Source organism: Puma concolor, unplaced genomic scaffold (assembly GCF_028749965.1).
Source record: "Puma concolor isolate L17-30 unplaced genomic scaffold, mPumCon1.1.hap2 unalloc_scaffold_65, whole genome shotgun sequence".
NCBI classification, from domain to species: domain Eukaryota; kingdom Metazoa; phylum Chordata; class Mammalia; order Carnivora; family Felidae; genus Puma; species Puma concolor.
In genome coordinates this window covers 592-27,500 of record NW_028240275.1, presented here as the reverse complement: position 1 = coordinate 27,500, position 26,909 = coordinate 592, and the positions used below count along the sequence as shown (strand labels likewise).

The following is a 26,909-nucleotide window of genomic DNA, read 5'->3' as shown; positions in this document are numbered from 1 at the left end:
GGTGGCTGGGGATGAGGCCGTGCGCCGGCGAGGCAGGTGCTGCGTCCCGGCCGCTCTGCTGCGATCGGCCCGTGGTCGTCACACACGGACTCCCTCACTCCACCATCGTGGTGCCCGGACGCCCCCTGCCTGTTGGTCGCTTTTATACTACCCAAAGAGGTCGACGGGGTGGGCGGTGGGGCTTGAGGAAGCTGTTTGGGAGTACATGGATGGAAATGGGAACAGTTGTAGTTAGAAGGAATGGGAAGGGGGGGGTGGGTGTGCGGGGGCGGGTGGGTGGGGGGGTGTGCGTGGGCGGGGGGGTGTGCGGGGGCGGGGTGGCTGGGTGTGCGGGGGTGGGGGGTGTGCGGGGGCGGGGTGGGGGGTGTGCGGGGGCGGGGTGGGTGGGTGTGCGGGGGCGGGGTGGGTGGGTGTGCGGGGGCGGGGGGGGGTGGAGGGTGGGTGGGTGTTTTCACGCGCGCACGGGAGGGGCGGAGGGGCAGAGGGGCAGAGGATAGGATCTCAAGATCATTTTGGAAATATCAACCTGTGTTAATTCTCCGAGCACCTTCAACAGAAGTATTTGGTGTTAAAAGACGACCACAGAGGGACAACTCAAAACACCACCTCTGCGGCTGAGGGGCCCCCGGACAGACAGGGAGGGTCAGGACCGGAAGGACAGCTTCCCTCCTTCCTGGAACCCAGAGGGGAAGGCAGAAGTGCTCCCCCACCCCGACTTAGAGTTGAGGCTCTGCCACACTCAGGCGGTGCTAGTCGCCCACTCTCTTGCTGTCGAGAAGGAATTCCTGTTCTCCTGTGGGGTCATGTAGTTCGGGGAACTTCCCAAGCCGCTCAGCTCACAAGAACACCTACGCCCGGTGTCATGAACTCCCTCCCTCACACTCGCCATCCCCCTCTGAAGCCCAGAAGGGAAAGAAAAAGAAAACGTCGACTGCCTGCCTGCCTGCCTACATTTACTATTCTATGTGTTGCCTCACCTATGAACACTGGAAACACAACTCGCGTGCCAAAATTCCCATCCTTGTAAGGGCACCTGGGTGCCTCACTCGGTAAGGCGTCCGAGTCTTGCCTCAGGTCATGATCTCGGGGTTCTTGAATTTCAGCCCCCACATCTGGCTCTGTGCTGACACCTTGGAGCCTGCTTGGTGATCCATTCTCTCCCTCCCTACCCCCTCTCTCCCACTCACTCACTCAACTGGAATGAATGCATACGTAATAAGTAAATAAATGTATATGTGTGTGTACACTTCAGCGGGCTCTCTTAGTCTACTACTCACAAAGCTATGGGACCATCACTGTTCATTCCAAACTATTTCCATCGCCTCAAAGAGAAAGAAACCCCACGCCCCCCTCTTCCTCCCCCCCCCCCCCAAGTACCTTCGACACTGACTCGAGGTTTCTCAACAGCCTTGCTAGCCCTAGCAATGTTTCCAAGCACTGGTGCTCCCCAACACCCCCCCCCCCCCCCCCGTCAAAGAACTCCCCTAATTCAGGCACTTCCGGGTTGTTCCAACACCTGGAACGGCGGGGGGGGGGGGGGGGGGGGAGGAGAGACTGCTGTGTTGGGGGGGGCGGCACGGGACACAGAAGCACTCTGAATCCCCTTCCCTTTGCCTCTCTTCCATCTGGGGTTTCCTGAGGTGTATCCTTTGACGCCATCACTCATCTATGAGAAATGAGAAAAAGAGGACCGAACGTGGCTAGATCGTTTTCCATAGCCTGATACGCATACCCACACGCACGCCAAAAGAAACGAAAATTGCGATCCGCTGGAAGGTCAAACGACGGCAGAGTGGTGCGATTAATGACGCTACACTCACACGATACGAGACCATGCGGCTGTTACAGATTATGTTGGCAGAGAGGTTTTCGTAGCACGGGAATCCGCTTGCGCTGTTCTGATACTTCATGACGACCGGTGGGTGGGAAACCTTCTACGTAGGGTGAGCTCTCTTGTATCCGAAGACACCAAATCATCATTTCAAAGGCTACGGGTGGTGAGATCGCTCTGGCTTGCAACTTCTTACCCCCTATGTTGTTCTCCAGGATTGCATTTCAGCTTCCTCCCTTATCCGAGCCAACGACCCTACCTGGTTTTTATGTATTTATTTCTTTTTAAAGAGATTCAGTACGACATTGGGTCCTAAACGGAGGCAGAGCTTTGGCTACTGGTCTCAGAAACGATGATTGTCTCTATATTTGTATGGATTCCGCCAAACTTGTGCCTCTCACGCCTTTCCTCTCGCTACATAACGTCTTAAGATGCAGGGAGCCCGCTCAGGTGGGACCGCCGCTTGTGGAAAGAGTCATCGGGGCAAAATAGTGAAAGCAGCGCCGATAAAGAATATGTTGCGGGTTAGACACATATTCCCGTTTCATCCCCACCCCCCATCGATCAATCACTTACTCCCCTTTGATGCCATGTTTTGTGTATTCCTGTATTTGTGGATGGGTTTTCAAAGATTTTATTATAACTAAGCGCGACATCCAGCGTGGGACTCGAACTCGCAACCCACGACATACAGTTGCACGATCCACCACCTGTGCCCACCAGGCATCCTGATGCCACGTTTTCTTTCTTTGCCTCCCTGCCGGCCGGCCTGCCTCCCTCCCTCCCTGCCGGCCGGCCTGCCTGCCTCCCTGCCGGCCTGCCTCCCTCCCTGCCGGCCGGCCGGCCTGCCTGCCTCCCTGCCGGCAGGCCTGCCTGCCTGCCGGCCGGCCTGCCTCCCTCCCGGCCTGCCTGCCGGCCTGCCTCCCTCCCTCCCTCCCTCCCTCCCTCCCTCCCTCCCTCCCTCCCTCCCTCCCGGCCTGCCTGCCGGCCTGCCTCTCTCCCTGCCTCCCGGCCTGCCTGCCGGCCTCCCTCCCGGCCTGCCTGCCGGCCTGCCTCCCTCCCTTCCGGCCTGCCTGCCGGCCTGCCTCCCTCCCTCCCTCCCGGCTTGCCGGCCGGCCTGCCTGCCTCCCTGCCGGCCTGCCTCCCTCCCTGCCGGCCGGCCGGCCTGCCTGCCTCCCTGCCGGCCTGCCTGCCTGCCTCCCTGCCGGCCTGCCTCCCTCCCTGCCGGCCGGCCGGCCTGCCTGCCTCCCTGCCGGCAGGCCTGCCTGCCTGCCTCCCTGCCTGCCTGCCGGCCTGCCTGCCTCCCTGCCGGCCGGCCTGCCTCCCTCCCGGCCTGCCTGCCGGCCTCCCTCCCTCCCTCCCTCCCTCCCTCCCTCCCTCCCTCCCGGCCTGCCTGCCTGCCGGCCTGCCTCTCTCCCTGCCTCCCGGCCTGCCTGCCGGCCTCCCTCCCGGCCTGCCTGCCGGCCTGCCTCCCTCCCTTCCGGCCTGCCTCCCTCCCGGCCTGCCTGCCGGCCTGCCTCCCTCCCTCCCTCCCTCCCGGCTTGCCGGCCGGCCTGCCTCCCTCCCTGCCGGCCGGCCTGCCTCCCTCCCTGCCGGCCGGCCTGCCTGCCTCCCTGCCGGCCGGCCTGCCTGCCTCCCTCCCTCCCTGCCTCCCGGCCTGCCTCCCTCCCTCCCTGCCGGCCGGCCTGCCTGCCTCCCTGCCGGCCGGCCTGCCTCCCTCCCTCCCTGCCGGCCGGCCTGCCTGCCTGCCTCCCTGCCTGCCTGCCGGCCTGCCTGCCTCCCTGCCTCCCGGCCTGCCTGCCTGCCTCCCTGCCGGCCTGCCTCCCTCCCTGCCGGCCGGCCGGCCTGCCTGCCTCCCTGCCGGCAGGCCTGCCTGCCTGCCTCCCTGCCTGCCTGCCGGCCTGCCTGCCTCCCTGCCGGCCGGCCTGCCTCCCTCCCGGCCTGCCTGCCGGCCTCCCTCCCTCCCTCCCTCCCTCCCTCCCTCCCTCCCTCCCGGCCTGCCTGCCTGCCGGCCTGCCTCTCTCCCTGCCTCCCGGCCTGCCTGCCGGCCTCCCTCCCGGCCTGCCTGCCGGCCTGCCTCCCTCCCTTCCGGCCTGCCTCCCTCCCGGCCTGCCTGCCGGCCTGCCTCCCTCCCTCCCTCCCTCCCGGCTTGCCGGCCGGCCTGCCTCCCTCCCTGCCGGCCGGCCTGCCTCCCTCCCTGCCGGCCGGCCTGCCTGCCTCCCTGCCGGCCGGCCTGCCTGCCTCCCTCCCTCCCTGCCTCCCGGCCTGCCTCCCTCCCTCCCTGCCGGCCGGCCTGCCTGCCTCCCTGCCGGCCGGCCTGCCTCCCTCCCTCCCTGCCGGCCGGCCTGCCTGCCTGCCTCCCTGCCTGCCTGCCGGCCTGCCTGCCTCCCTGCCTCCCGGCCTGCCTGCCTGCCTGCCTGCCTCCCTGCCTGCCTGCCGGCCTGCCTGCCTGCCTGCCTCCCTGCCTCCCGGCCTGCCTGCCTGCCTCCCTCCCTGCCGGCCGGCCTGCCTGCCTCCCTCCCGGCCTGCCTGCCGGCCTGCCTCCCTCCCTCCCTCCCGGCCGGTCTGCCTGCCGGCCTGCCTGCCTCCCTCCCTGCCAGCCGGCCTGCCTGCCTCCCTGCCGGCCGGCCTGCCTGCCTCCCTCCCGGCCTGCCTGCCGGCCTGCCTCCCTCCCTCCCTCCCGGCCGGTCTGCCTGCCGGCCTGCCTGCCTCCCTCCCTGCCAGCCGGCCTGCCTGCCTCCCTGCCGGCCGGCCTGCCTCCCTCCCTGCCGGCCTGCCTCCCTCCCTCCCTCCCGGCCGGCCTGCCTGCCTGCCTCCCTGCCGGCCTGCCTGCCGGCCTGCTGGCCGGCCTGCCTCCCTCCCTCCTGGCCGGCCTGCCTGCCTCCCTGCCGGCCGGCCTGCCTCCCTCCCTGCCGGCCTGCCTCCCTCCCTGCCGGCCGGCCTGCCTCCCTCCCTGCCGGCCGGCCTGCCTGCCTCCCTGCCGGCCTGCCTCCCTCCCTGCCGGCCGGCCTGCCTGCCTCCCTGCCGGCCTGCCTCCCTCCCTGCCGGCCGGCCTGCCTGCCTCCCTCCCTGCTGGCCGGCCTGCCTGCCTCCCTCCCTGCCGGCCGGCCTGCCTGCCTCCCTGCCGGCCTGCCTCCCTCCCTGCCTCCCGGCCTGCCTCCCTCCCTCCCGGCCGGCCTGCCTGCCTCCCTGCCGGCCTGCCTCCCTCCCTGCCGGCCGGCCTGCCTGCCTCCCTCCCTGCCGGCCGGCCGGCCTCCCTGCCTGCCTGCCTCCCTCCCTGCCTCCCGGCCTGCCTCCCTCCCTCCCGGCCGGCCTGCCTGCCTCCCTGCCGGCCTGCCTGCCGGCCTGCCTGCCGGCCTCCCTCCCTCCCTCCCTCCCTCCCTCCCGGCCGGCCTGCCTCCCTCCCTGCCTCCCGGCCTGCCTCCCTCCCTCCCTGCCGGCCGGCCTGCCTCCCTGCCGGCTGGCCTGCCTCCCTCCCTGCCGGCCTGCCTCCCTCCCTCCCTCCCGGCCGGCCTGCCTCCCTCCCGGCCTGCCTCCCTCCCTCCCGGCCTGCCTGCCTCCCTCCCTCCCGGCCTGCCTGCCTCCCTGCCGGCCGGCCTGCCTGCCTCCCTGCCGGCCGGCCTGCCTCCCTCCCTCCCGCCCGGCCGGCCGGCCGGCCTGCCTGCCTGCCTGCCTCCCTCCCGGCCTGCCTGCCTCCTTCCCGGCCTGCCTGCCTCCCTGCCGGCCGGCCGGCCTGCCTCCCTCCTGGCCTGCCTGCCTCCCTCCCTGCCGGCCGGCCTGCCTGCCTGCCTCCCTCCCTGCCTCTAAGTCCAACTAAAACATGAAGTCTGTGATGTGGGAGCTGTAGCCATCTGGTTCTTCTTATATCCCGATCACAGACCAAAGAACGATCTTTGCCATAGATTAGTGTTTTCAATAAATCATCTGTCGATGGCTATCGATAAAGGAAATTGTCAACTTTTAACGGCTGTGGACCCTGCTCCTGGGCACCCAGGGAAGCTAGGCTTTAACATTTACCAAGCTCCAAATGACCCTGTCAAACCCCAAAGCGTGTGCTCTGTTTCTGCCCTGAGCACACGTTGCATGTCCGCTTCGTTTAAATAAACAACAACAAAAATGGATCAAAGGGGTGACTTGGCTGGCTGGCTCCCTCAGCTAGGTCAGGGGAGCGGGTGACTCTTCATTGCCGGGCTGTGAGTTCGGGCCTTATGTTGGGTGTGAAGAGGACATAAAAACAAAACCAATCCATCAGTCAGTCAGTCAGCTGAGAATTAAAAAGGAGCCTTCCAAACATACGATGAGAAAATGGAAGAAAACCTCCCTGGATCCCCAAAGATTAAAGTCATACAGCTTTGCACATACTGAAAACAGAAAATAAACCCTGTAAAAATTTTCTGCCGTGTCTTTCGTCATTATACCTCGTAACAACAACAACAACAACAACAACAACAACAACAACAACTCCTCCTCCTCCTCCTCCTCCTCCTCCTCCTCCTCCTCCTCCTCCATCCATTCTATTTAAGAATTCCCAACACTGACAACTCTTATAAAGACCATCCAAGCACGGGACACAGAACTGCATTAGACCACATTCTTATGGCTACCTGACAGACATTAGAACTTCCACCCTTCGTGGTGACCCCCCGAGCTCACTGATGAGCTCTGCTTCCGAGTACTCCCGTGAAGCACACCACAAGCTCAGTCCGTGTTCACGGGACCACACTTAACAGATCGGGAACAGAACAGAACACACACCATACGGCGTTCACAGCAGCTGACGGAAGGGCAGGGGAAATACAAGTACCTCACACATCCAACTAATGGGGTTCTCTGAGAACAAAACTCTCTTTACGTCTTCCAACGTCTTCCAATGGGTGTGGATGTCCTTTGGATGCAGAAAACATTCGCACGTCATTTGCTATCGTTGCTCTCGGCACGCTCTTGCACCGAGGCCAAGGGACTGAGAGATGCATCTTGCCAGGTTAAAAAAAATCTATCCATCGTGTGCCACCGCCACTGAGTCTCTGCACGCACTCTCTCCTTTTCTCACTCACACTAGCCTTTCGTACTTTGGCACCACTGTCGTTCGAACACGAGGATCAGAAAACACAAGGTTTCAGAAGTTCAAACAGCCTTCTGGTTGCATAGCACACCCTTGCATTCATAGCATGGATACGACTCCGCGAAATAAAGAGTAGTGGATATAAATGGGACACCCAAGGTCAAAGTCACAGCCTGTATGGTGTGAAGACGAATTCAAGAGTGAGAAAGCACGTAGACGGAAATATTCCTTCCTATGGCAGAATATTTACAGCACTGCTTTCAATGAAGTGCTTCTCCCGTAAACATTTGAAATGAGATCAACGGCACAGATTCAATGAAGGCTTCATACTGTACTTCTGCATAGGAAGGGGTACAAGTGTCACAAACTACAAACGAAAGCAAAAAGACCAAACACTGTGACACCAGATCTCCAAAAAGGAGGTTTTCCTGGGGGTGGGGAATTAATGTGGTGGGGTTCCAATTAAAACAAGGAAAAAAGAGTGTACCTATAATGAATGGTTTCCATAGTGAACACGCACAAAGAATTCACTTGACGAGTCCAGGGATACAATATTACAGGAGAAATCCTTTGATGTCCATTGTAGCCTGTGTGTGTGTGTGTGTGTGTGTGTGTGTGTGTGTGTGTGTGTGTGTGTGAGAGAGAGAGAGAGAGAGAGAGAGAGAGAGAGAGAGACGAGAACCAATCAGGCAGTTGGTTCGCTTTCAAACACCTGATATTTCGACCCTTGATGTAACAAAACTTCTAAAATTCCTTTAGCTTTGCCTCTCTTTCTAAAGAAAAATGTCAAAAATAGTGGTGAATATACTCCACGCTGAACGTACTGATTCTGAAAACTCTCAGTACGGATGGGTTTTATAATACACTTAACCATGTGTGGGGTGCTTGGTTGGCTCCGTCAGTTAAGTGTGTGACTGTGGCTCAGGTCATGATCTTACGTTTTGTGGGTTCGAGCCCTGCACCGGGCTCTGTGCGGACAGCCTGGAGCCTGCTTCGGATTCTGTGTCTCCCTCTCTCTCTGCTCCTTCCCCTTCCCACTCTGTCTCTCTCGGTCTTCAAAAATAAATAAATGTTTAAAAAAAAAAAGAAAGGAAAGAAAGAGAGAAGAGAAGAGAAGAGAAGAGAAGAAAAAAGAAATACACTTACCATGTGTTTAGAAAAATTTGAATTCCTACCAGTCTATACCTACCCCACTGTCTAAATTCCCCAGCTGGAAGATTTAGAATCTGTGCTTGAGCCAAAGCCTCCAGGAAAACCGCTGCCTGACTCCGCATTTGATGCGGGTCCCCAACCGATGGCCGCACCTGATTTAGAACCACTATCGGAGTTCTTTCCAGAACCAGGGACCCGAGGAGGTTCCTCAACACATGACACATAGAAGTACCCTACGACCCAGCACTTTCACGACGAAGTACTTAGCCAAAGGATACAGGTCTGCTGTTTCCAAGGGGCACACGCACCTCAGGGTGCATAGCAGCACTATCCACGGTAGGCAAAGTATGGGAAGGGGCCAAATGTCCATCGACGGATGAATGGATACAGAAGAGGCGGTATCCATGTAACAACAGAGCAGTGCGCGGCCACCAGAGGGAATGAAGTCTTGCCATTTGCAAGTACCTGGATGGAACTGGAGGGTGTCATGCAAAGTGACATTTGTCCCTCAGAGAAACACATGTATCACAGGACCTCACCCGTGTGAGGACCTTCACTTCCCAAACAGAGGAACTCGGGAAGGGAAGGGAAGAAGGGAAGGAAAAATAACATACAAACAGGAAGGGGGACAAAAACGTAAGAGGCTCTTCCCTAAGGGGAACAAACAGAGGGTTCCTGGAGGGGGTTGTGCCGGGGCGGGGGCTGAAAGGGTGAGGGGTATGAAGGACTCTCCTCCTCAAACCACTGTTGCCCTATAGGCTAACTACCTTGGGGGTACATTGAAAAAATAAATTCAATAATAATATCAGAGAGGGCGAGGGCGAGGGCGAGGGCTACCTGATCATCTGCAAACGTAACAAAGGGAAAGTCCGGGAACCGTTTGGGAATGAAGCTGTCTACCGCTTCTCAGTCCTGGCAAAAGAACTGCTGCAGCTTATAGGCAGTCACGTCCCTCTGTAAGGCACCCGACAAACGCCTTCCTGCTTCTCAAAAGCTCATCTGGGCTTCGATGAGATTCAGGAAGTTTGCAGTCACACCATCGTTCCTCGATCGATCGCATGGCTTTCACCTCGGTTTCCTATTACGTAAAACGAACACGGCCAAAGCCCTTTGAAGGACTAGTGTGAATATCTTTCCTGTCCTGAACCAGAAGAACCTCTCCAAAGCTACCAAAATATTCTTTCAGATCCTGTTCGGTTGTTTTCCACGGGAGACCCAACACTCTTAAATCGGACGTTTTCTGGATGGCTCTCTTCACTTTCACTGCTGAAGAAGCAGGTATCTGTCTCGTCCCTTTTTCTGTGGCTATCTTTGGGATAAGTTGACGACTATCCGCTACCGGATTTCCCCAGCCAGCATCAGGGATGTGCAGAATGTCTTTGACCAGCCGGACACCTCTCATACACTGAGACGCTGGATTCCGGTAGTGCAGTCCACGTGCTGCCGACAAACTGGGCTGTCACTGTGGACAGCAGCACTGTCCCATCGTCTTCCGATGGCATTTCTTTTTTATATATATATAATTTTTTTTTTAATTTTTTTTTTCAACGTTTATTTATTTTTGGGACAGAGAGACACAGAGCATGAACAGGGGAGGGGCAGAGAGAGAGGGAGACACAGAATCGGAAACAGGCTCCAGGCTCTGAGCCATCAGCCCAGAGCCCGACGCGGGGCTCGAACTCACGGACCGCGAGATCGTGACCTGGCTGAAGTCGGACGCTTAACCGACTGCGCCACCCAGGCGCCCCTTCCGATGGCATTTCGATGGGCTCGTCATTCTCATCTTTGGTCACCCGAGTACATTCAGACACCTGCTCTTATTTCTCCGCTAGGCCGCTGCTAGGAAGCCTGACAGGGAACCCGAAGCAGCGAGGGATCCAGGAGCAGCCCAGCTACTGCTTCGCTCCCGCGAAATGGCCGCCTTGTAACTCTTTACGGAAGAGGAAAAAAAAAACACCACCGTGACCGCCACCATTTAATAACCTTGCTCTAAGTGTGGAGAAAGCAACCACCCATCCCCAAAAGGAAACTTGGGCAGGCTACACGTATAGGACATATGGAGCCTATACTTGCAAGTGCTTACTTACGTGGGAACGTGGAAGGGTCACCTGAGTCCCTGATGGCCCAGATGGGGTTCTTTGGAGGTGTCTGAATGAGTTTTCTTGTGTGCTCCCTTAGAGAAAGCTGGCCGTGAGACGACGCGGCCAGAAACTAGCAAGCCCTTTGGTTCCATCAGCGAAGCCCCGACTTTTGGGGAGGAACGGACGCTCACGGAGATATCCCGGGCCACATTTGGTTTGTGGGTTGCTGCAGCTTTTTTTTTTTTGGCTTCTTTGCGCCAAATTGGCTGTGTTCTCATTGGAAATGGAAAACACCTGCGCGATGGGATCCATCCGCGGTAATGCTCTCGTGCGATTGCATTTGTTTTTACAAAAGGGGGAGATTTGACCATTGGGTCTTTCGTGTCCTCTCCACAAGTAGGAGTGAAACAAAGGCTGATATTGGTTTGCATCTTGTTTGTGGATCTATGGCCACAGGTGTTATCCATGTGAGATGTTTTCTCTACCTCTGGATGCTATTGCTAACACCAATTTGTAAAGAAGCTCCGTTACTGTGTTTCAAGGCAAGCTCTTGTAAACATTGGGCATTCTAACACTCGGGAGGATCAGAACAAACCCAAATGTGTTTCACATTCACGTGAACGGGGTGGGTGGGTGTGGGTGTGTGTGTGTGTGAAATTCTCTACATTCAGAGTTTTATGTTACTCCATAAGAAAGTTGCCTCACGGGAAGGGACACAATGGATGGCCCAGAGAGAGGAGAGATAAAAATTGAACACACCTGCCCTCCCCGCTACACCCACACCCACACCCCCTTTCCCAATAGTCAGAAGAATGAGGAAGAGGAGGAAGGCACACAGATGCCAGTGATCCTAAACCCACCCCTCCTCCTCCCCGAGCACAAGCGCCAAGATGGGTGCCCACCCCACGGCCTGCTCCTCCTTCACCTCTTCCACAGGGGGCTGAAAAGCAACCAGAGACAAAGCCACTTTTGCAGGACGGAAAGACAGGAGACAGAGATGGAAGAAGAAGTAGGAGGTGGACGCGGACGCGGAGTTGGAGGCGCAAAAGAAAAAGATAAAAGACACACAAAAAGGTGAGTCCAAAACTTTAAATCTGCCTGGGGCCTGGCCCGCGGCTCCCTGGCCGCCTCCGCCTCCGCCTCCCCCTCCCCCTGTTTCTGCATCAGTTGGTGTGGCTCCAGTGATCTCCTAGGCCATCCCCGGTGGTGGGGCCTCCCGTGTGAGCCTGATGGTGGGGAAACAGATCGTTTGACTTTTTAGCGGACACGGGTGTGACGTCTTGGATACTAAAGGCCATGGAAGGTTGATTGCTTACTTAAAATGGACAGATTTTCGGAGCCGCCGATATCAAATACAATGCCGATTGCTAGGTTTTATTCTTTGTGGTGGTGGTTGTAAAATGGCTTGAATTTGGTGCTCTCTGCATGACAAGGCTTTGGGGTGGGCAGCTCCGGTCATGGCCTTGCTTCCGTCCCAATACTGACCCTGTAACTGTGGTCCTCAAAATATACAGCTCTGTGACCTTTACAAACAACATAACCCGTTTTCTCCCTCGTTTTACAACAGGTATCGAAAACAAAATCAAAAAAACTTTACAAACACTTACGCCCTTCCTTGTTCCACTCAGACACGCACTCTAGGGTTCAGGCCCGAGGCAGGGGCCTAATCAGCTTTCATGTGACTTCAATTTATGACTTAACGGGTACCCATTGCAGTTTGTCAGCAAAAAGTACTTCAAACGATGGTCGATTTTGTCTCTCGCATACAGTGTTCGTGGGTGAATGTTGACAGGAGATAGGTTAAATACACAAAAATGTTTACTCGTAAACCTTTAAATTTTTTCCTTGTACCATTTACTTTTGAGAGAGAGAGAGAGAGAGAGAGAGAGAGAGAGAGAGAGAGAGAGAATGAGAATGAGAATGAATGTCAGCGAGGGAGGGGCAGAGACAGAGGGAGACACAGAATCCGAAGCAGGCTCCAGGCTCTGAGAGGTCAGCACAGAGCCCCACGCGGAGCTCGAACTCACGAACTGTGAGATTGTGACCTGAGCCGAAGTCGGACGCTTAACTGACTGAGCCGCCCAGGAGTCCCTATTTGTAAACTTTTAAAATGGCTTCCCAAATCTTTCGTGACCTGGAACTTCAAAGCTTTGCTAAGTTAAGTGGTAAATTAGGTTCAATTCTTCGGACATCTGAGTCTTTTCCACAGAAGATAAAATACTAAATTGTGAATTACTAAACCTACGGCGTTTTCTTTTTGTTTTTTTTTGTTTTGTTTTTTCGTTTTTTGTTTTGCTGTGTGTGTGTGGGTGTGTGGGTGTGTGGGTGTGTGTGGGTGGTCTTTGGCTTTATTCGGAAAACCTTAACAGTACAGATACTTGGGTCTGTTAGTAAACATGTTTCATCGTTTGTTGTTGTTTTTTTTTTCCTTGAAGATTTGTTTTCCAGCCTATTTCTTTATTTTTAGGGGAGAGAGAGAGAGAGAGAGAGAGAGAGACAGACAGACACACACACACACACACACACACACACACACACACACACACACTCAGAATGAGTCAGTGGGAGGGGCAGAGGATCCGAAGCGGGCTCTGTGCTGACAGCACAGACAGCCCAACGCATGGCTCAAACTCACGAACCGAACCCTGGCATCATGACCTGAGCCGAAGTTGGATGCTTAACTGACAAAGCCACCCAGGCGCCCGTTTCATGACTTGTTATAAATTGCACAGAAAAAGAAAAAAAGAAACAAAACCGAACACCACAACGTATTTCTGAAAGTGATGAGATACATTCGTACATTTGGCAGTGTAAAGAATTCTGGTGTGTGGGGGGCCTGGGTGGCTCAGTCAGTTAAGCGTCTGATTTCAGCTACGGTCATGGTTCATGGATTTGAGCCCTGAGCTGGGTTCTGCACTGACAGTGCAGAGCTCCCCTCTCCCCCTCTCCCCCTCTCCCCCTCTCCCCCTCTCCCCCTCTCCCCCTCTCCCCCTCTCCCCCTCTCCCCCTCTCCCCCTCTCCCTTTCCCCCTCTCCCCCTCTCCCTTTCCCCCCACCTCTCAAAATAAAGGAATTAACTTAAGAGGAAAAAAAGAACTCCATAAAAAAAAAAAATTAAAAAGAAGGCAGGCAGGCAGGCGGAAAAGAAGAGAGAAAAAACACAAAAGACTATATGGTCAATCGCTATTCTTGCTGTGCTTATGTCAATACTGAAGCCATGCCTGTTAACACTGGACTTATTTTTCAAACAAATTAGTTTTCATTGGGCTATCTTTGACAGGAATGGAGGGGTCTCGATAGAAAAAGATTATATTTCAATAGCTCTTTTGTGGATGTTAAATTCTAGTTCTGGTTAATTAATTTTCTTCGACCGTTTGTTGTTTGCCTTTAAAACTGGGCTGGATCCTGAATCCTGATTTCCTCCAATATCTGACTATGACTCTTCAAACTCAGGCTTCCAATCCTCTCCCATCCTCTTATCTTACCATCCTGAAGAACTCAAATGGCCCTTTTCCCTGAAGCCCTGCAAAGGAAAGCTGAACAACTGGAGATAAACTTCAGAGAAATTGCCACAGTTGTAGAGAATCTGTGTGCCTGTTGCTCTATGGGCCATTCAGAACGAGACATTTGCTGCTGTTGTGTTTTTGTTGTTTTTAAAGTAGGCTTCACCACGCCCAGTGTGGAGCCCAACTGGGGCCTTGAGCTCACGACCCTGGGATTGAGACCTGAGTGGAGATCCAGACTTGAATACTGAACCTGAACCCACTGAGCCACTCAGGATCCCCCAAAATGAGACATTGGAACTACATGCCAGAAAAATCGGTCAGATTGCCCCCTGCCTGCTCCCACTCCAGCTGAGGATGCTTCGAGCCTGGCATCTAGACACCTTCTCACTGACCACACTTGGGACTTAGACACTGGGTTTATAAGTTGTTCTAACCATTAACCCGTGGTTTTCTTTTCTGTCTGTAGAAATACCTCTTATTAGTTACCTGATTGCTTGCTGAACGAGGCAGAGTCAAAGCTAGTTCACAAACACTTGCTGCACCTGTATTAGCTCCTCTTTAGAAATAAGAACCCATAGTTTCTTTGTATTTTTATAAGTTTCTTAATATTTACTTTTGAGAGGGGGTGGGGGGAGGGAGACCCATAATCTGTAGCTGGCTCCAGGCTCTGAGCTGTCCGCACAGAGTCTGATGCGGGGCTCGAAATCACGAACGGCGAGATCCTGACCGGAGCCAGAGTCCGATGCTTAACCCACGGAGCCACCCAGGTGCCCCAGCAATAAAAGCCCACATAAACAGGGGCACCTGGATGGCTCAGTCGGTAGAGCGCGTAGCTCTCGATCTTGGGGTTGTAAGTTCGAGCCCAACGTTGGGTGTAAAGGTTACTTAATAAGATTAAAAAAAACATAAAAGTAAAATCAGACAGCAATTCACTTGGGTACAGTAAGAGGCCCTTGACCACCACAACCTTCCCCTCCGCGCCCCCCGCCCCCCCAAGGTGGTTATAACATTGGGTTTGACTATACTGTTACTATTTCTTAGAATACACTTGGGGAGAAAACTCAGGATATGATGCAGTACCAAACTATGCAGAAAAATATCCAAGATCTCAGATAGGAACTATCTCTGATACCCACCCCCACCCCCACCCCCAATTAGCACAAGGGAGCAAAAGTTGTGACCTGCACCCTGTCAAATCCTTCCCTTCCAAAGCCCCTGCCGCACCCTAATTCGGCTTGAAATAGTTTCAGAAGGTGGACCTCCACCCCTGTTCCATAAAAGTGGAACGAGGGATTGACAATGGAAACTTATAAAGGGGAAGAAAACTTTACACCTCTGAGTCCATGTTGCTTCGATTCCCTTCACAACTTCTGTGTAGCCCTGCACCTAGGCCTGTGACAGGTGACATTTACAGAAACTGTTCTCACCGGGGGAGATAAACGGATAGCCCTAGCCCGAGCCATCACCCATCATCGTCCCCATTCCTTACCATTGGGAAATGATCCAAACTCCAGAGGCTGGGGGTGAGTGTGGGGGGCGGGGAGTGGGGAGTGGGCAATTGAAACTGTGCCACGGAGGGTTAAGGAGGCTGACTGATGCTCGCTCGCTCTCGCAGACAACCTAAATCTTGTTCTTCAGAGAACTATTTGCCCCTAATCAGCTATTGTGTCTTTTCAGGTCCCACAAACAAACTCTAGCTGTCTCTGAAGAGGCCTGGACTCAAGGTTCACCAATATGCTTGCAGCCTATAAGCCAGCACAGCCCTGAGAGAAAGAGCCTAAGTCCCCATCCAGGTTATACCAGCTCTCGGGGCATACCCACAGCCCCTTCTCCGTGTCCTAAGGTAACCTCCTGACATCAGGGACTACATTTTGCCTCGTTCTCATGTGAAGTCTCCGCCCCTAAGCAAACCTGGGGATATGCATGACAGGTATGTTTCCTCAATGTGGTTGCTCCATCTTTCCTCATCAATAATCACAGATGTGCCTTCCCTTTTATCAACAGGTATGTAAAGGATTCTTGGGATGTCATTCTTTTGTCAATTCAAGTCTATTCCAATGTTGCACTGGCTCCTTCAAATTGTCCTTGTTGGAAGTGTGTTGCTGTCCCTGTCTCTCTGTTAAAAATGCTTTGCCAAATACAAAGGCAGACCATCTGAGCCAAGCACATGAACTATGTCTGCTGGTCAATGGAACTTACAGAGAACATACGTCACTTTTGAGTTTCCCACCATTTATGTTACAATAAGTTCACCCCAACGAGGAACCCTAGGTGGTTCAAAGACACATATGTGTGTTTACACACACACATACACACACACACACACACACACACACACACACACACACACACTCTCATACCCAGCAAGGAGGGACACACCCAGGGCAGACAAGACAGTCACCTGGCACTGAGGGACATAAAAACATCAAGTTGATCATCCGTGATTTCTGAGGAAAGATTATCGATCAAGACGGGGAAATGATAAAGGAAATCCTAAACTTTTTATGTTGGTGGTCTCCCAGGGAAGCTATACATGTAATATTTACCGAGGTCAAAGGGACTCCAGAAAACCTCAAAGCATGAGCTCTTTTTCTGTCCTGAGCACAGATTGTATGTCTGGTTTGTTAAAAAAAAAAAAAAAAATTATATATATATTTTAAACATAACTAACTAAAAAAGGGGGCTTCCAAAGGTGGCTTATAAAGATGAGGGAAACAAAAGAAAACAATACAAAAACCTTCCTGGTCGCTGTAAGATTGAAGTCATACAGCCTTGCACATACTAAAAACAGAAGATAAAGTCTGTCACTTTCTCCTCATGATGATTCCTAACATCTGCGCCCCCCCCCCCCCCCCCCCCGGCCCCGTGCCCTGTTTATCCTTTTTTTTTTTTTTTTTTTTTTTTTTGGTAAGCTGTATGTATGCCCAATGTGAGGCCTTCCCCAGATGACTGACTTCTTTGTGAAGATTGCGTATCCCCGTCAGCCCTCCTAACTTGGGCTCCAATGAAACTCTTTTCCTTCCTCTTTAAAATTGTTTTTCAAAAGGCTCATTCATTTTGCATCGACATAGGGTAAATGCTATAAAAGGTAAACAAGACATAGTGAGGGGACAAACTGGGAAAGGTGGACAGCGTTTAAAAGATGCTTTTAAATGCTACACTTCTTCCTGCCTTTCCTTCACAGGTAGGACAGCACCTACACCTACTGTCGTTGGCAATGGTCATCGGCCTGGAGAGGAAGAAACCATTCCATAGTTTTCCACACGGCGGATGAGAAGGCCCTCTCGGACCAAATCCAGGAACTCCCTTACTGTGAGCCAAGGACCGGTGTTTTGTCGTTTTCCTTTCAGTTGTGGTTAGAAGTAGACATCACCTACAACTGAGATTTTTCACCATATATAAGCGTAGAGTTCAGTGGTATTAGGTGCAACATTCACGTCCTCCTCGTTGCGTTCTCTCTTTCCATTCCATTTGTTGTAGTGTTTTAAGATTTATGTGTTTTTTTTTTAATTTTTTAATTTTTTTTAATATATGAAATTTATTGTCAAATTGGTTTCCATACAACACCCAGTGCTCATCCCAAAAGGTGCCCTCCTCAATACCCATCACCCACCCTCCCCTCCCTCCCACCCCCCATCAACCCTCAGTTTGTTCTCAGTTCTCAACAGTCTCTTATGCTTTGGCTCTCTCCCACTCTAACCTCTTTTTTTTTTTTTTTTTTTTTTCCTTCCCTTCCCCCATGGGTTTCTGTTAAGTTTCTTAGGATCCACATAAGAGTGAAACCATATGGTATCTGTCTTTCTCTGTATGGCTTATTTCACTTAGCATCACACTCTCCAGTTCCATCCACGTTGCTACAAAAGGCCATATTTCATTCTTTCTCATTGCCACGTAGTATTCCATTGTGTATATAAACCGCAATTTCTTTATCCATTCATCAGTTGATGGACATTTAGGCTCTTTCCATCATTTGGCTATTGTTGAGAGTGCTGCTATAAACATTGGGGTACAAGTGCCCCTATGCATCAGCACTCCTGTATCCCTTGGATAAATTCCTAGCAGTGCTATTGCTGGGTCATAGGGTAGGTCTATTTTTAATTTTGTGAGGAACCTCCACACTGCTTTCCAGAGCAGCTGCACCAATTTGCATTCCCACCAACAGTGCAAGAGGGTTCCCGTTTCTCCACATCCTCTCCAGCATCTATAGTCTCCTGATTTGTTCATTTGGGCCACTCTGACTGGCATGAGGTGATATCTGAGTGTGGTTTTGATTTGTATTTCCCTGATGAGGAGCGACGTTGAACATCTTTTCATGTGCCTGTTGGCCATCCGGATGTCTTCTTTAGAGAAGTGTCTTTTCATGTTTAAGATTTATGTTTTTAATGTTTACTTACTTATTGGTTTAAGGGGGGGGGGGTAGGGAGGGAACCCCAAGCAGGCTCTGCACTGTCTGTGCAAGAACCCAACGCAGGGCTTGGTCTCACGAACCCTGAGATATGACGTGAGTCAAAATCAAGCGTGGGATGCTTCACCCACTGAGCCACCGAGGCACGCCACCCATTCCCTTTGTTTTAAAGACATAAACGTTGCAAACGTTTTGTTTTTTTTTTTCCAACTTTTATTTATTTATGTATTTATTTTTTTTTTTTTAATTTTTTTTTTCAACGTTTATTTATTTTTGGGACAGAGAGAGACAGAGCATGAACGGGGGAGGGGCAGAGAGAGAGGGAGACACAGAATCGGAAACAGGCTCCAGGCTCTGAGCCATCAGCCCAGAGCCCGACGCGGGGCTCAAACTCACGGACCGCGAGATCGTGACCTGGCTGAAGTCGGACGCCAACCGACTGCGCCACCCAGGCGCCCCCCAACTTTTATTTATTTTTGAGATACAGAAAGAGCATGAATGCGGGAGGGTCAGAGAGAGGGAGACACAGATTTTGAAGCAGGCTCCAGTTATTTATTTTTGAGATAGAGAAAGAGCATGAATGGGGGAGGGTCAGAGAGAGGGAGACACAGATTCTGAAGCAGGCTCCAGGCTCTGAGCTGTGAGCACAGAGCCCGACGTGGGGCTTGAAAGTCACGGACCGTGAGATCATGACCTGAGCCCAAGTCGGACACTTATCCGACCGAGCCCCCCAGGCGCCCCACAACCTTTTTTTTTTTTTTTTTTTAAAGTTTGTCCATCCATTCCTTCATTCCTTCATTCATTTTTCACATTCTCTTCACTCGATGTGGGACTTGAAGTCACAACCCTGACAGAGGTCAAGAGTCCAAGAGTCGCATGCTCTTCTGAGTGAGCCAGCCAGGAGCCCCTTCCATTCCATGTTTTGAAACAACCCAAGGATCCTGACTCAGACTCCCAAATTGACCGATGAGAGCCCCACCCACGCCCTCTAGGCCATCTGTGGGGCTGTTTCATGTGTGTCCATCTTCCTTCCTCCTTTTAGTGGCACGTCAAAGGTTGCGTGTGAAACAGCCAGTGACTGTGGAATGAAACTGTACTCCGTTTCCCTTTGGAAGCAGGTGGGAGAGGGAGGAAAGGTCAATGGCTAATCAATAGAGTGTTAGTGTTGCTTTACAGGAGTGTGCCCGCTGGGACCATCACCCGGGGTCACAATTGTCCCCTGTCAGGCCTCCCTCACCCACTATCCCTTATTGCTCCATGCCTGTGTTTGGCCTGTGAACCCTAAGACACCACCATCACGTGTTTCATGCCACCCCCTAACTCTGACTCGGCAGGCCACGCCACGCCACACCATGCCGCTCGCTCGCTCGCTCGCTCGCTCGCCAACTCCCTACGCTTCCACGTACCTGCACCCCCACCCCTGGAAGGCATTATAGTAAGATATCATCCTCCACATCCATGATTCTCAAACGGTTTATTGAGGTTTCCTGGGTTAGGAAAAGGAGGGGACTCTCTTGTCTCCAGAGAAGGCAAGTTCTTCAGACATCATCTTCTCCCCTCCCCCCCTTCTCTCCCCCCCCTTCTTTCTTTCCCTCCCCCCCCCTTTCCTCCCTTTCCTCCCTTTCCTCCCAGTAGTTCAGAAACTGCAGCCTAAGGGTTGGGGGAGTTGAAGAAAGCCATTCAATGGAGAGAAGCCCCAGGCTCAGACTTTAACAGAAAGCTTTCTGCATTTGAACGAAGGGGTTGAATGAGGCCCATTAGAATGAATCGCCCTGAACCTCCCTTCCACTGCCACTCCCATCCCCGCCCCCACCCCTGCCCCACCCCCACCCCCCACTCCCACCCCCACGAGTCCTCTAGTGGTTTGGGGAACTGAAGGCTGCGGGTGGGCAGGGGGTGGGGGCGCGTGCATCCTAAGCGGCAAAGTAGGCCCCTGGTCCACAGGAAAAATACAAACTCTATGTCCCGAAATCTGTTGCGTCTGTATACGCCGATAATGACACCGCAGAAAGACAAATTAGAAAAGAAAAGAAAAGAAAAGAAAAGAAAAGAAAAGAAAAGAAAAGAAAAGAAAAGAAAAAAAAACAACCCAAAAAACAATCCCACTTACTAACGGTACCAAAAATAATAATAAAGGACACGAAAAGAAATAAAGGAACAAAGAAACATCCGGGCACGAGCGAGCGGGTCTCCCTGTACGTGAGATACGTTAGAGGGTCCCTCTCCTAGAGACCCCTTCAGCTCAACGGTGGGCTGCGGTGTCCCTGTCTCTAGCCCGATTCATCTTGGTGCGAGCACCCTAAGTGGCCCAGCAGGCCCCCGGTCCACGGGAAAAATCACGCTCTGGGTCCAGCGGAGTTGTGTATCTCGGGCACAGCGGTCAAGGGGTTGGCGAGATGTGTGTGGAGGAGAGGAGGTATCTGTTCCGGGGCCGCCCTCCCGGGCACCGCTCTGGCTGAGAAGAGGGCAGTGGGGCGCGGCCTGGACCTGGACGACAGTTGCTGCCTGCTCCTGGGCTGAGGGCTGAGGGCTGAGGGTAGTGGGGCAATGCCCACGCTGGCTCCTGCGACGCAGTTCGTCCTGGGCACCTTCTGTGGTTTCTGTGGAGGTGCCGGTTGCCGTGACGACCGAGGAGGCTAAACTCCTCTCTCCGCCTGGTTGTTCAGACGCCCGATCCGATCCTCCCGTGTTCTCGGTACGTGGACTGACCCGCCACCCTCCCATCCCACCAGACAGACCCCTTGTGCCAATATTTCCTGTTTCAGAGTTCTTTCGCCTTGTCCGGAAAGGAAACAAACAACACTCGCAGATACCCACCCCGCGAGAGAACAAAGAGACGTCCGGCCCCGAGCGAGCGCGAGCGGGTCGCCCTGTGCCTCAGTGTACTTTAGAGACTCGGTCTCTTAGAGACACCTGAAGCTCAACGATGGGCTGCGGTGTCCCTCCCTCTCTCCGGCCCAGTTCCATCCCCGGACGAGTCCCACAGTCTCTTTGCACGACGACGACGACGACGACGACGACGACGACGACGACACCACCGCTCGCTCACGTGAGCCGGAGGCAACGTGCTAACGGGACCGGAGGGTGGCACTGTGGATTCAAAGTGACCTACGCACCAAAGCGTCCGTAAACGTGGTGTCCGGAAGCCTTGGACGTTGCCGTGCCCTGGATGAAATCGTCGCTCTGGAGACTCGGGCACGTGTCGCCCACCTTCTCTACGTTCTTCCTACCTTTAGTCTCCCTGTGTGTGTTTGCCCGACATCTTGCCTGATGGTTCACGGAGGAATGAGACACCCATCCGGCAAGAGCTGATGCTCCACTCACCACGGCACATGACTGACGGAAAAGAATACGCACGGGCCCGCACTCATCTTACCCTTCGTTCTCCGCCGTGTCAGAAAAACATGTGGCCTGCCTTCCTCCTGTCCAAAGCCAAACTGGAAGGAAGACTTAGATGTAAAGGAAACGTTAGAGAAGCTTTCAAAAAGTAGCAGCAAGCAAGCAAGCAAGCAAGCAAGCAAAGTAAACCACCCACCCCTACCCTCCTGCCCAGCAGGTGCAAGAAGCGTGCACGGAGCACTCTCCTCCTTTTCTCCCTGGAAGTCCTCCCCCCCCCCCCCCCCAGGATGTCTTTCCTATGCCACCAGGGGAGTGACATTCTTATCCTCAAGGACAGGAGGAGAAGTGGAGAGAATTCTAGAGGAGAACAGATCTTGGTTGGTTGGTTTCGTTGGTTTTAAAATCCTCATCATCCTGGGGTGCCTGGGTGGCGCAGTCGGTTAAGCGTCCGACTTCAGCCAGGTCACGATCTCGCGGTCCGTGGGTTCGAGCCCCGCGTCAGGCTCTGGGCTGATGGCTCAGAGCCTGGAGCCTGTTTCCGATTCTGTGTCTCCCTCTCTCTCTGCCCCTCCCCCGTTCATGCTCTGTCTCTCTCTGTCCCCAAAATAAATAAACGTTGAAAAAAAATTTTTTTTTTAAAATAAAATAAAATAAAATCCTCATCATCCTTTAGCCTCCCCATGTAGTTCAGTTAGTCGTCCGCCGTCGCTTCTCCTTGTTCAACCCAATATACAAGGGTTTAGGTCTGGCCGCTTCTCAGGGTCTTGGTTTACCTCAGGAGGGGCTCTACCTGTCACGTGAAACTTGTAGGAAATCAATGTGTCAGCTCCTTGTACGGTTAACCTGTCTCGTGTCAGGGTCACCCTCAGGGTCACCTGCAAACCCTAAGAGGGTGGAGGCATAGGGTGTGTCTCGGTGACACCTTCCTTCTCCCTGCGGGGGCCCGCCCCCCCCCCCCTTTGGACTGTAGGGTCCTCTGGGAACCGGGACATTTTTAGTGAGTGGCTATTAACTCCTTCCGTTCTCCATCTCCCCCCCCCCCCCCGCCGCCGCCGCCGCCGCCGCCGCCGCCGTAGTAGTGTGCTTATTGAGGACAGTAATGGTGAAAGCCATATTCTTGTCGCTTGCCACGCGGTGCACTTGCACCCATGTTCCCCGTAGCTGTTTGTGGTCTTTGGACTTCGTCGTGGCCCCGTGCGGCGAAGGACTTTGCTTAAGCTTTATCCGTGGTCGTTCCTTTATCCATCACCCCCTTTCTGTCCCCCCCCCCCCTCCCGCAGCTTGATTTGTTATGTTTCCGAGAGAGACGTTCCCCCGCTTGACCCAATAGAATAAAAATGGCTCGTCCGGGGGCGCCTGGGGGGCTCAGTCGGTTGAGCGTCCGACTTCGGCTCAGGTCATGATCTCGCGGTCCGTGGGTTCAAGCCCCGCCTCCGGCTCTGTGCTGACAGCTCAGAGCCTGGAGCCTGTTTCGGATTCTGTGTCTCCCTCTCTCTCTGACCCTCCCCCGTTCATGCTCTGTCTCTCTCGGTCTCAAAAATAAATAAATGTTAAAAAATTAAAAAAAAAAAAATGGCTCGTCCGTCCGTTGTTGTTCTGGGAGTACTCTCTCGCGTGGTTTCGGTTTGACCGTCCGTCTCCCTCCCTCCCTCCCTCCCTCCCTCCCTCCCCGCCCGCCAAAATGTGTCTAAGTCCTCCCGGGAGCGCGGGCGCCGCCTGGGCCGCTCTGGGCCGCCCGTGCCTCACGGGCGCCCGCGGCCCGCCCGGTGTGTGCGGGGAATTTTCCGCGCACGTCCGCCTCGGCCGGCCGGGGAGTCGAGTGGCCGGTCTGCCCCCCCTTTCCAGCGGCAGCCGCCCCGATGCATTTTTCGAGTGTCCCTTGGGCTGCCGGGGACGCGCCGTGCCGGCCGGCCGGCCGGGAGCTCCCGAGGCGGACGCCCTCCGCCGGCCTGGGACCGAGAGGCGGCATCCGGAGTGGGCCGGGACGAGATCGGGCGGCCGGGCCGCCGGCTGTGCGCCCTCACGTCCCCGAGATCGCGAGCCGTCCCCGCTGACGTTTCGGTCGGTTGTCAGGCGCCACCTGGCGGCCGCTTTTATATAGCGTTTCCCCTCCGGAGCCTTGGCGACGTCGGCGTCGGCAAGGGATGCGATTTGGTCGCAGTGTCCGGGGCGGGGTTCCAGAAGGCCGGCGACGTTGGCGTGACCGTCGCGCTGTCGTCGGGGCGCCGGCGGCTGGTGCACTTGCCGGAGATTGAACCTCCGGGTATGTGGGGGGGGGGGGTAGCGGCGGCGCTCCCTGGGAGCGAGCCAGGGTGGGGGGCTGCCCGGACGGGTCGACCAGCACCCGCTGGTGCTTTCCTCCCCCCCCCACCCCCGACCGCGGGGACCGCGGGGACCGCGGGGACCGCGGGGACCGCGGGGACCGCGGGGACCGCCCGGGGCCGCCACCCGGAGACTGTGGCCCCGTCGGTCGCTTGTCGGTCCTTCCCTGCCAGGCGTCTTTTGTCTTCCCTCCCGCGTCGCGGTTGGGCCAGGCCGGGCCGGGCCGGGCCGGTGAGGACCGTCCTGAGCCTTGAGGGGAAGCCCGCGGAGGGCGCCATGGGCCCGGGCGGGGGCACGCGTGGGGCTCCCGGTCGTTGGACCCGATTTTCTCCCCAGATTTTCCGAGGCCCGCTGCGGAGTTGGGGACCGTGCCTGACCGGACCGGGCCGGGCCGGGCCGGGCCGCGAGGGGAGGCCCGTATAGGGCGCCAACGCCGGCGCGCCCGCGATCCCCGTTGAGGTCCGGCCGTCGGGGGCGCCTCCGCGGAATTCAAACCCCCCCCCCCAAAACAGTCCCAGCCGGCGGTCGGGGACTGGCATGGGGCCGGTCTTGCGAGGGCCGGGGAGGCTTCCGCAGGCGACAGCGTGGAGTGTTTTATTTTTCTAAGTCCCGACCCGGAGACGACCCGTGCACGGGCGAACGTGTAACGGGGCAGGGCCTTACCCGGCCAGCCCCCGCCCCCCCCCCAATCCCGCGATTCCCTGGTCGGTCGGTCGGTCGGTCGGTCGGTCGGTCCCGGGGTCGACCAGATGGCCCCCGGGGACTTCCGGGGGGGTGTGGTTGCTTGGCGGTGATGGGAAGATGCTTGGGGCCCGTGGCCGGGCCAGGGTCCCAGAAGGTCCCAGTGACCTGTGGCTCGGCCCCGCCTGCCAACGTGGTTATTTTTGTCTCCTGAAAGGGGTGCTTTTTGCTGCCAGGTAGGTGCTGACACGTTCTGATGTGGCGGTTGTCATCCTGTAAGAGAGACTTGGGCCTCGTCGTCGCTGGCGTGGCTCCGGGCTTGGCGGTGACGCCGAGCCGGACCCGACTCCGCCCTTGCCTGCCTGCTTGCTCGAGCCGTCTGCCTGGGCCTGCGCGCCGGCTCTCGTGCATCCAGGTGTGGTCCAGGCTGTGGCGCCACCTCCGGTCTCTGGCACCCGAGGGCGGCGTGGGGAGGCGGCGTGGGTCTTCTACCCCGTGCGCTCCCCGCTGCGGGCACCCGGCCGCGGTCGTGACAAGCCCACCCTCGCAAGGCTCCGTGCCGCGTGTCAGGCGTTCCCCTTTTCCCTGGTGGGTTGTCCGGCTGCCTGTTCCCTGGGAGAGGCGGGGGAGGGGTGCTGGCGAGGCTGAAGCAGGTCCTCCTCTGGTCGCTGTCCTCGCCGGGCGTTTCCCCAGCCCCCCCTCGCCCCAGGACTGCCTCGTGTGGCGGTAACCGATCGATGTGGTGATCTCGCGCTCTCCCGGGCCGGGCCTAAGCCGCGTCAGACGAGGGACGGACACTCCTGGCGGGTGGGACCGCTCTTCTCGTTCTGCCTGCGGGCCCCATGCTCCTCCTTCCCGCCTGTGGGCGGTGCGGGGGGGTGCAGAGGGGTGCGGACTCCGGCCCGACCCTGGCCTCCCGCCGCTGCGGGGCTGGGGTCGGCTGACGCAGCGGACACTCTCGCTGGCCTCTCCTGGCTGTTTGTGGTGGGTGGCCTCCTCCCCGTGGTGGGGGGGGGCCGCACCCGATGCCACGCTGCTCGCCGCCTGGGCGTGCTGAGCGCGCGGCGCCTGTCCCTCCGTGGTGCCCCTGGAGCGCTCCAGGTCGTCTCAGGTGCCTGAAGCCGAGTGGTGGCGCCGTTCCCTGTTCCCAGCGGACCCCCCCTTTGGGTCGCCGCCGTTGGCGGAGATGCCCGAGGTGGGCGGGTGGCAGAAAATCGGTGAAGGGAGGCACACCCGTTCCCCCCACTGCGGGGAGCGGGCGCCTTGTCGTCCCCGCCCCGCAACGGCCGCTGTTGCCCGGAGGGTGCGGGGGACTGACTTGGTGGGGCGAGTTTGAGCGATCGTGGCGGGCCGAGCCGGCGCTGTGGCGCTTGGCCAAAACCCCCTGTGAGCGAGGACTTGTCGGTTTCTTGCCCAGCGCGTTGCTGCCGGTGTTTTGCCTCGGTTTTTCTCGGGCCTCACCCGGAGGCGCGGCGCTCCTTCCGGGCGGCGACACGAGCAACCGCGCGCGTGGGGAAGGCAGGCGGCCCCCGTTGTGGGCCCTGACCGCGAATGCTCAGGAATGCCCTGTGTCACTCCGTTGCCGTGGACCTTTCTCCCCCGCCCCGGGTCCTGGTGGCCCCGGGAAGAAACGCCTTTTGTTTGGCGGGTCCCGATGGGGGGACGATTTGGGTGGGGGGCGGCGCGCCCTTGGTGAGAAAGCCTTCTCTAGCGATCCGAGAGGGTGCCTTGGGGTACCGGAACCCCCCAGTCGCTGCCCCTCCTGTGCGCGTAGTGGCCACCTGTGTCAGGGTGACTGCATGCCCTTGTGCGTGTTAGGCGGAGCCTTCTCTCCCGCGTGAGAGGAGGTCTGTCGGCCCCGCGGTGGGGCCGAGTGCCGCTCTTCGCCTACCGCGGCCTGCGCCTCCCCCCTCTGAGTCGGGGGAGGGTCACGCCAGGCCTGGCCGGTGTCCGGCGCCGGGGCCCGTGCGCCTCGGGCGTGTGGTGTGCGAGCGCGTGCGCATGCGCGCGGTGTCCCCCCGCTTCTCCCGTGGCGGTGTGTGTCCCGAGGGGCTTGGGGCGCCCCTGCGCGCCCCGCCCCCCCCTGCGCCGCGCGAGCGGCGGCTGTCTCCCGCCCGCTCCCGTTCCGGGCTCGCCGCTGGCGGGTGGCGCGCGGGCGCGGGTCAGGGCCGCCTGGCTTCGGGAGGCGCTTCCCTGGGGCGTGGCTCCGGGATGGACCGAACGGATGGAGGTTGGAGACGGGCTCCCGCGGCGGGGGTCCCGTGGGTCTGGACCCCAGCGCTGTGCGTTGTGGGGGGGGGGCCTGGCTCGTGGGGGAGGCTCGCTAAGGGTGCTGAGGCCGGCTGGCGCCGCGGGCGTCGCGGGACCGCCCTCGTGCTGGTGGCGGTGGGATCCCGTGCATGTTTACCCGGTGGCCCGGCTCGTGTCTCCGTTGGCGCGCCCTTCCCCGAGCCCGTGCCCTCCTCCTCCGCGCGCGCGCGCGCTCTGGTCCTCGCTTCGTGCGTGTGTGCCCCCTCCCCGCAGCCTCCGGC

The 26,909-nt window shown here is 56.7% G+C and overlaps 1 long non-coding RNA gene and 1 pseudogene across 1 annotated transcript; one reads left to right on the top strand and one right to left on the bottom strand.

Moving 5' to 3' along the window:
* The first annotated feature begins 36 nt into the window (after positions 1-36).
* LOC147571064 (uncharacterized) lies at positions 37-1,246 on the top strand. The gene is made up of 2 exons (XR_015247728.1): positions 37-131; positions 545-1,246. It is a non-coding gene; the product is annotated as an uncharacterized LOC147571064 (long non-coding RNA).
* A 6,332-nt stretch (positions 1,247-7,578) lies between these two features.
* Positions 7,579-9,547, bottom strand: LOC112854787 (TAR DNA-binding protein 43 pseudogene; annotated as a pseudogene).
* Positions 9,548-26,909: the final 17,362 nt, after the last annotated feature.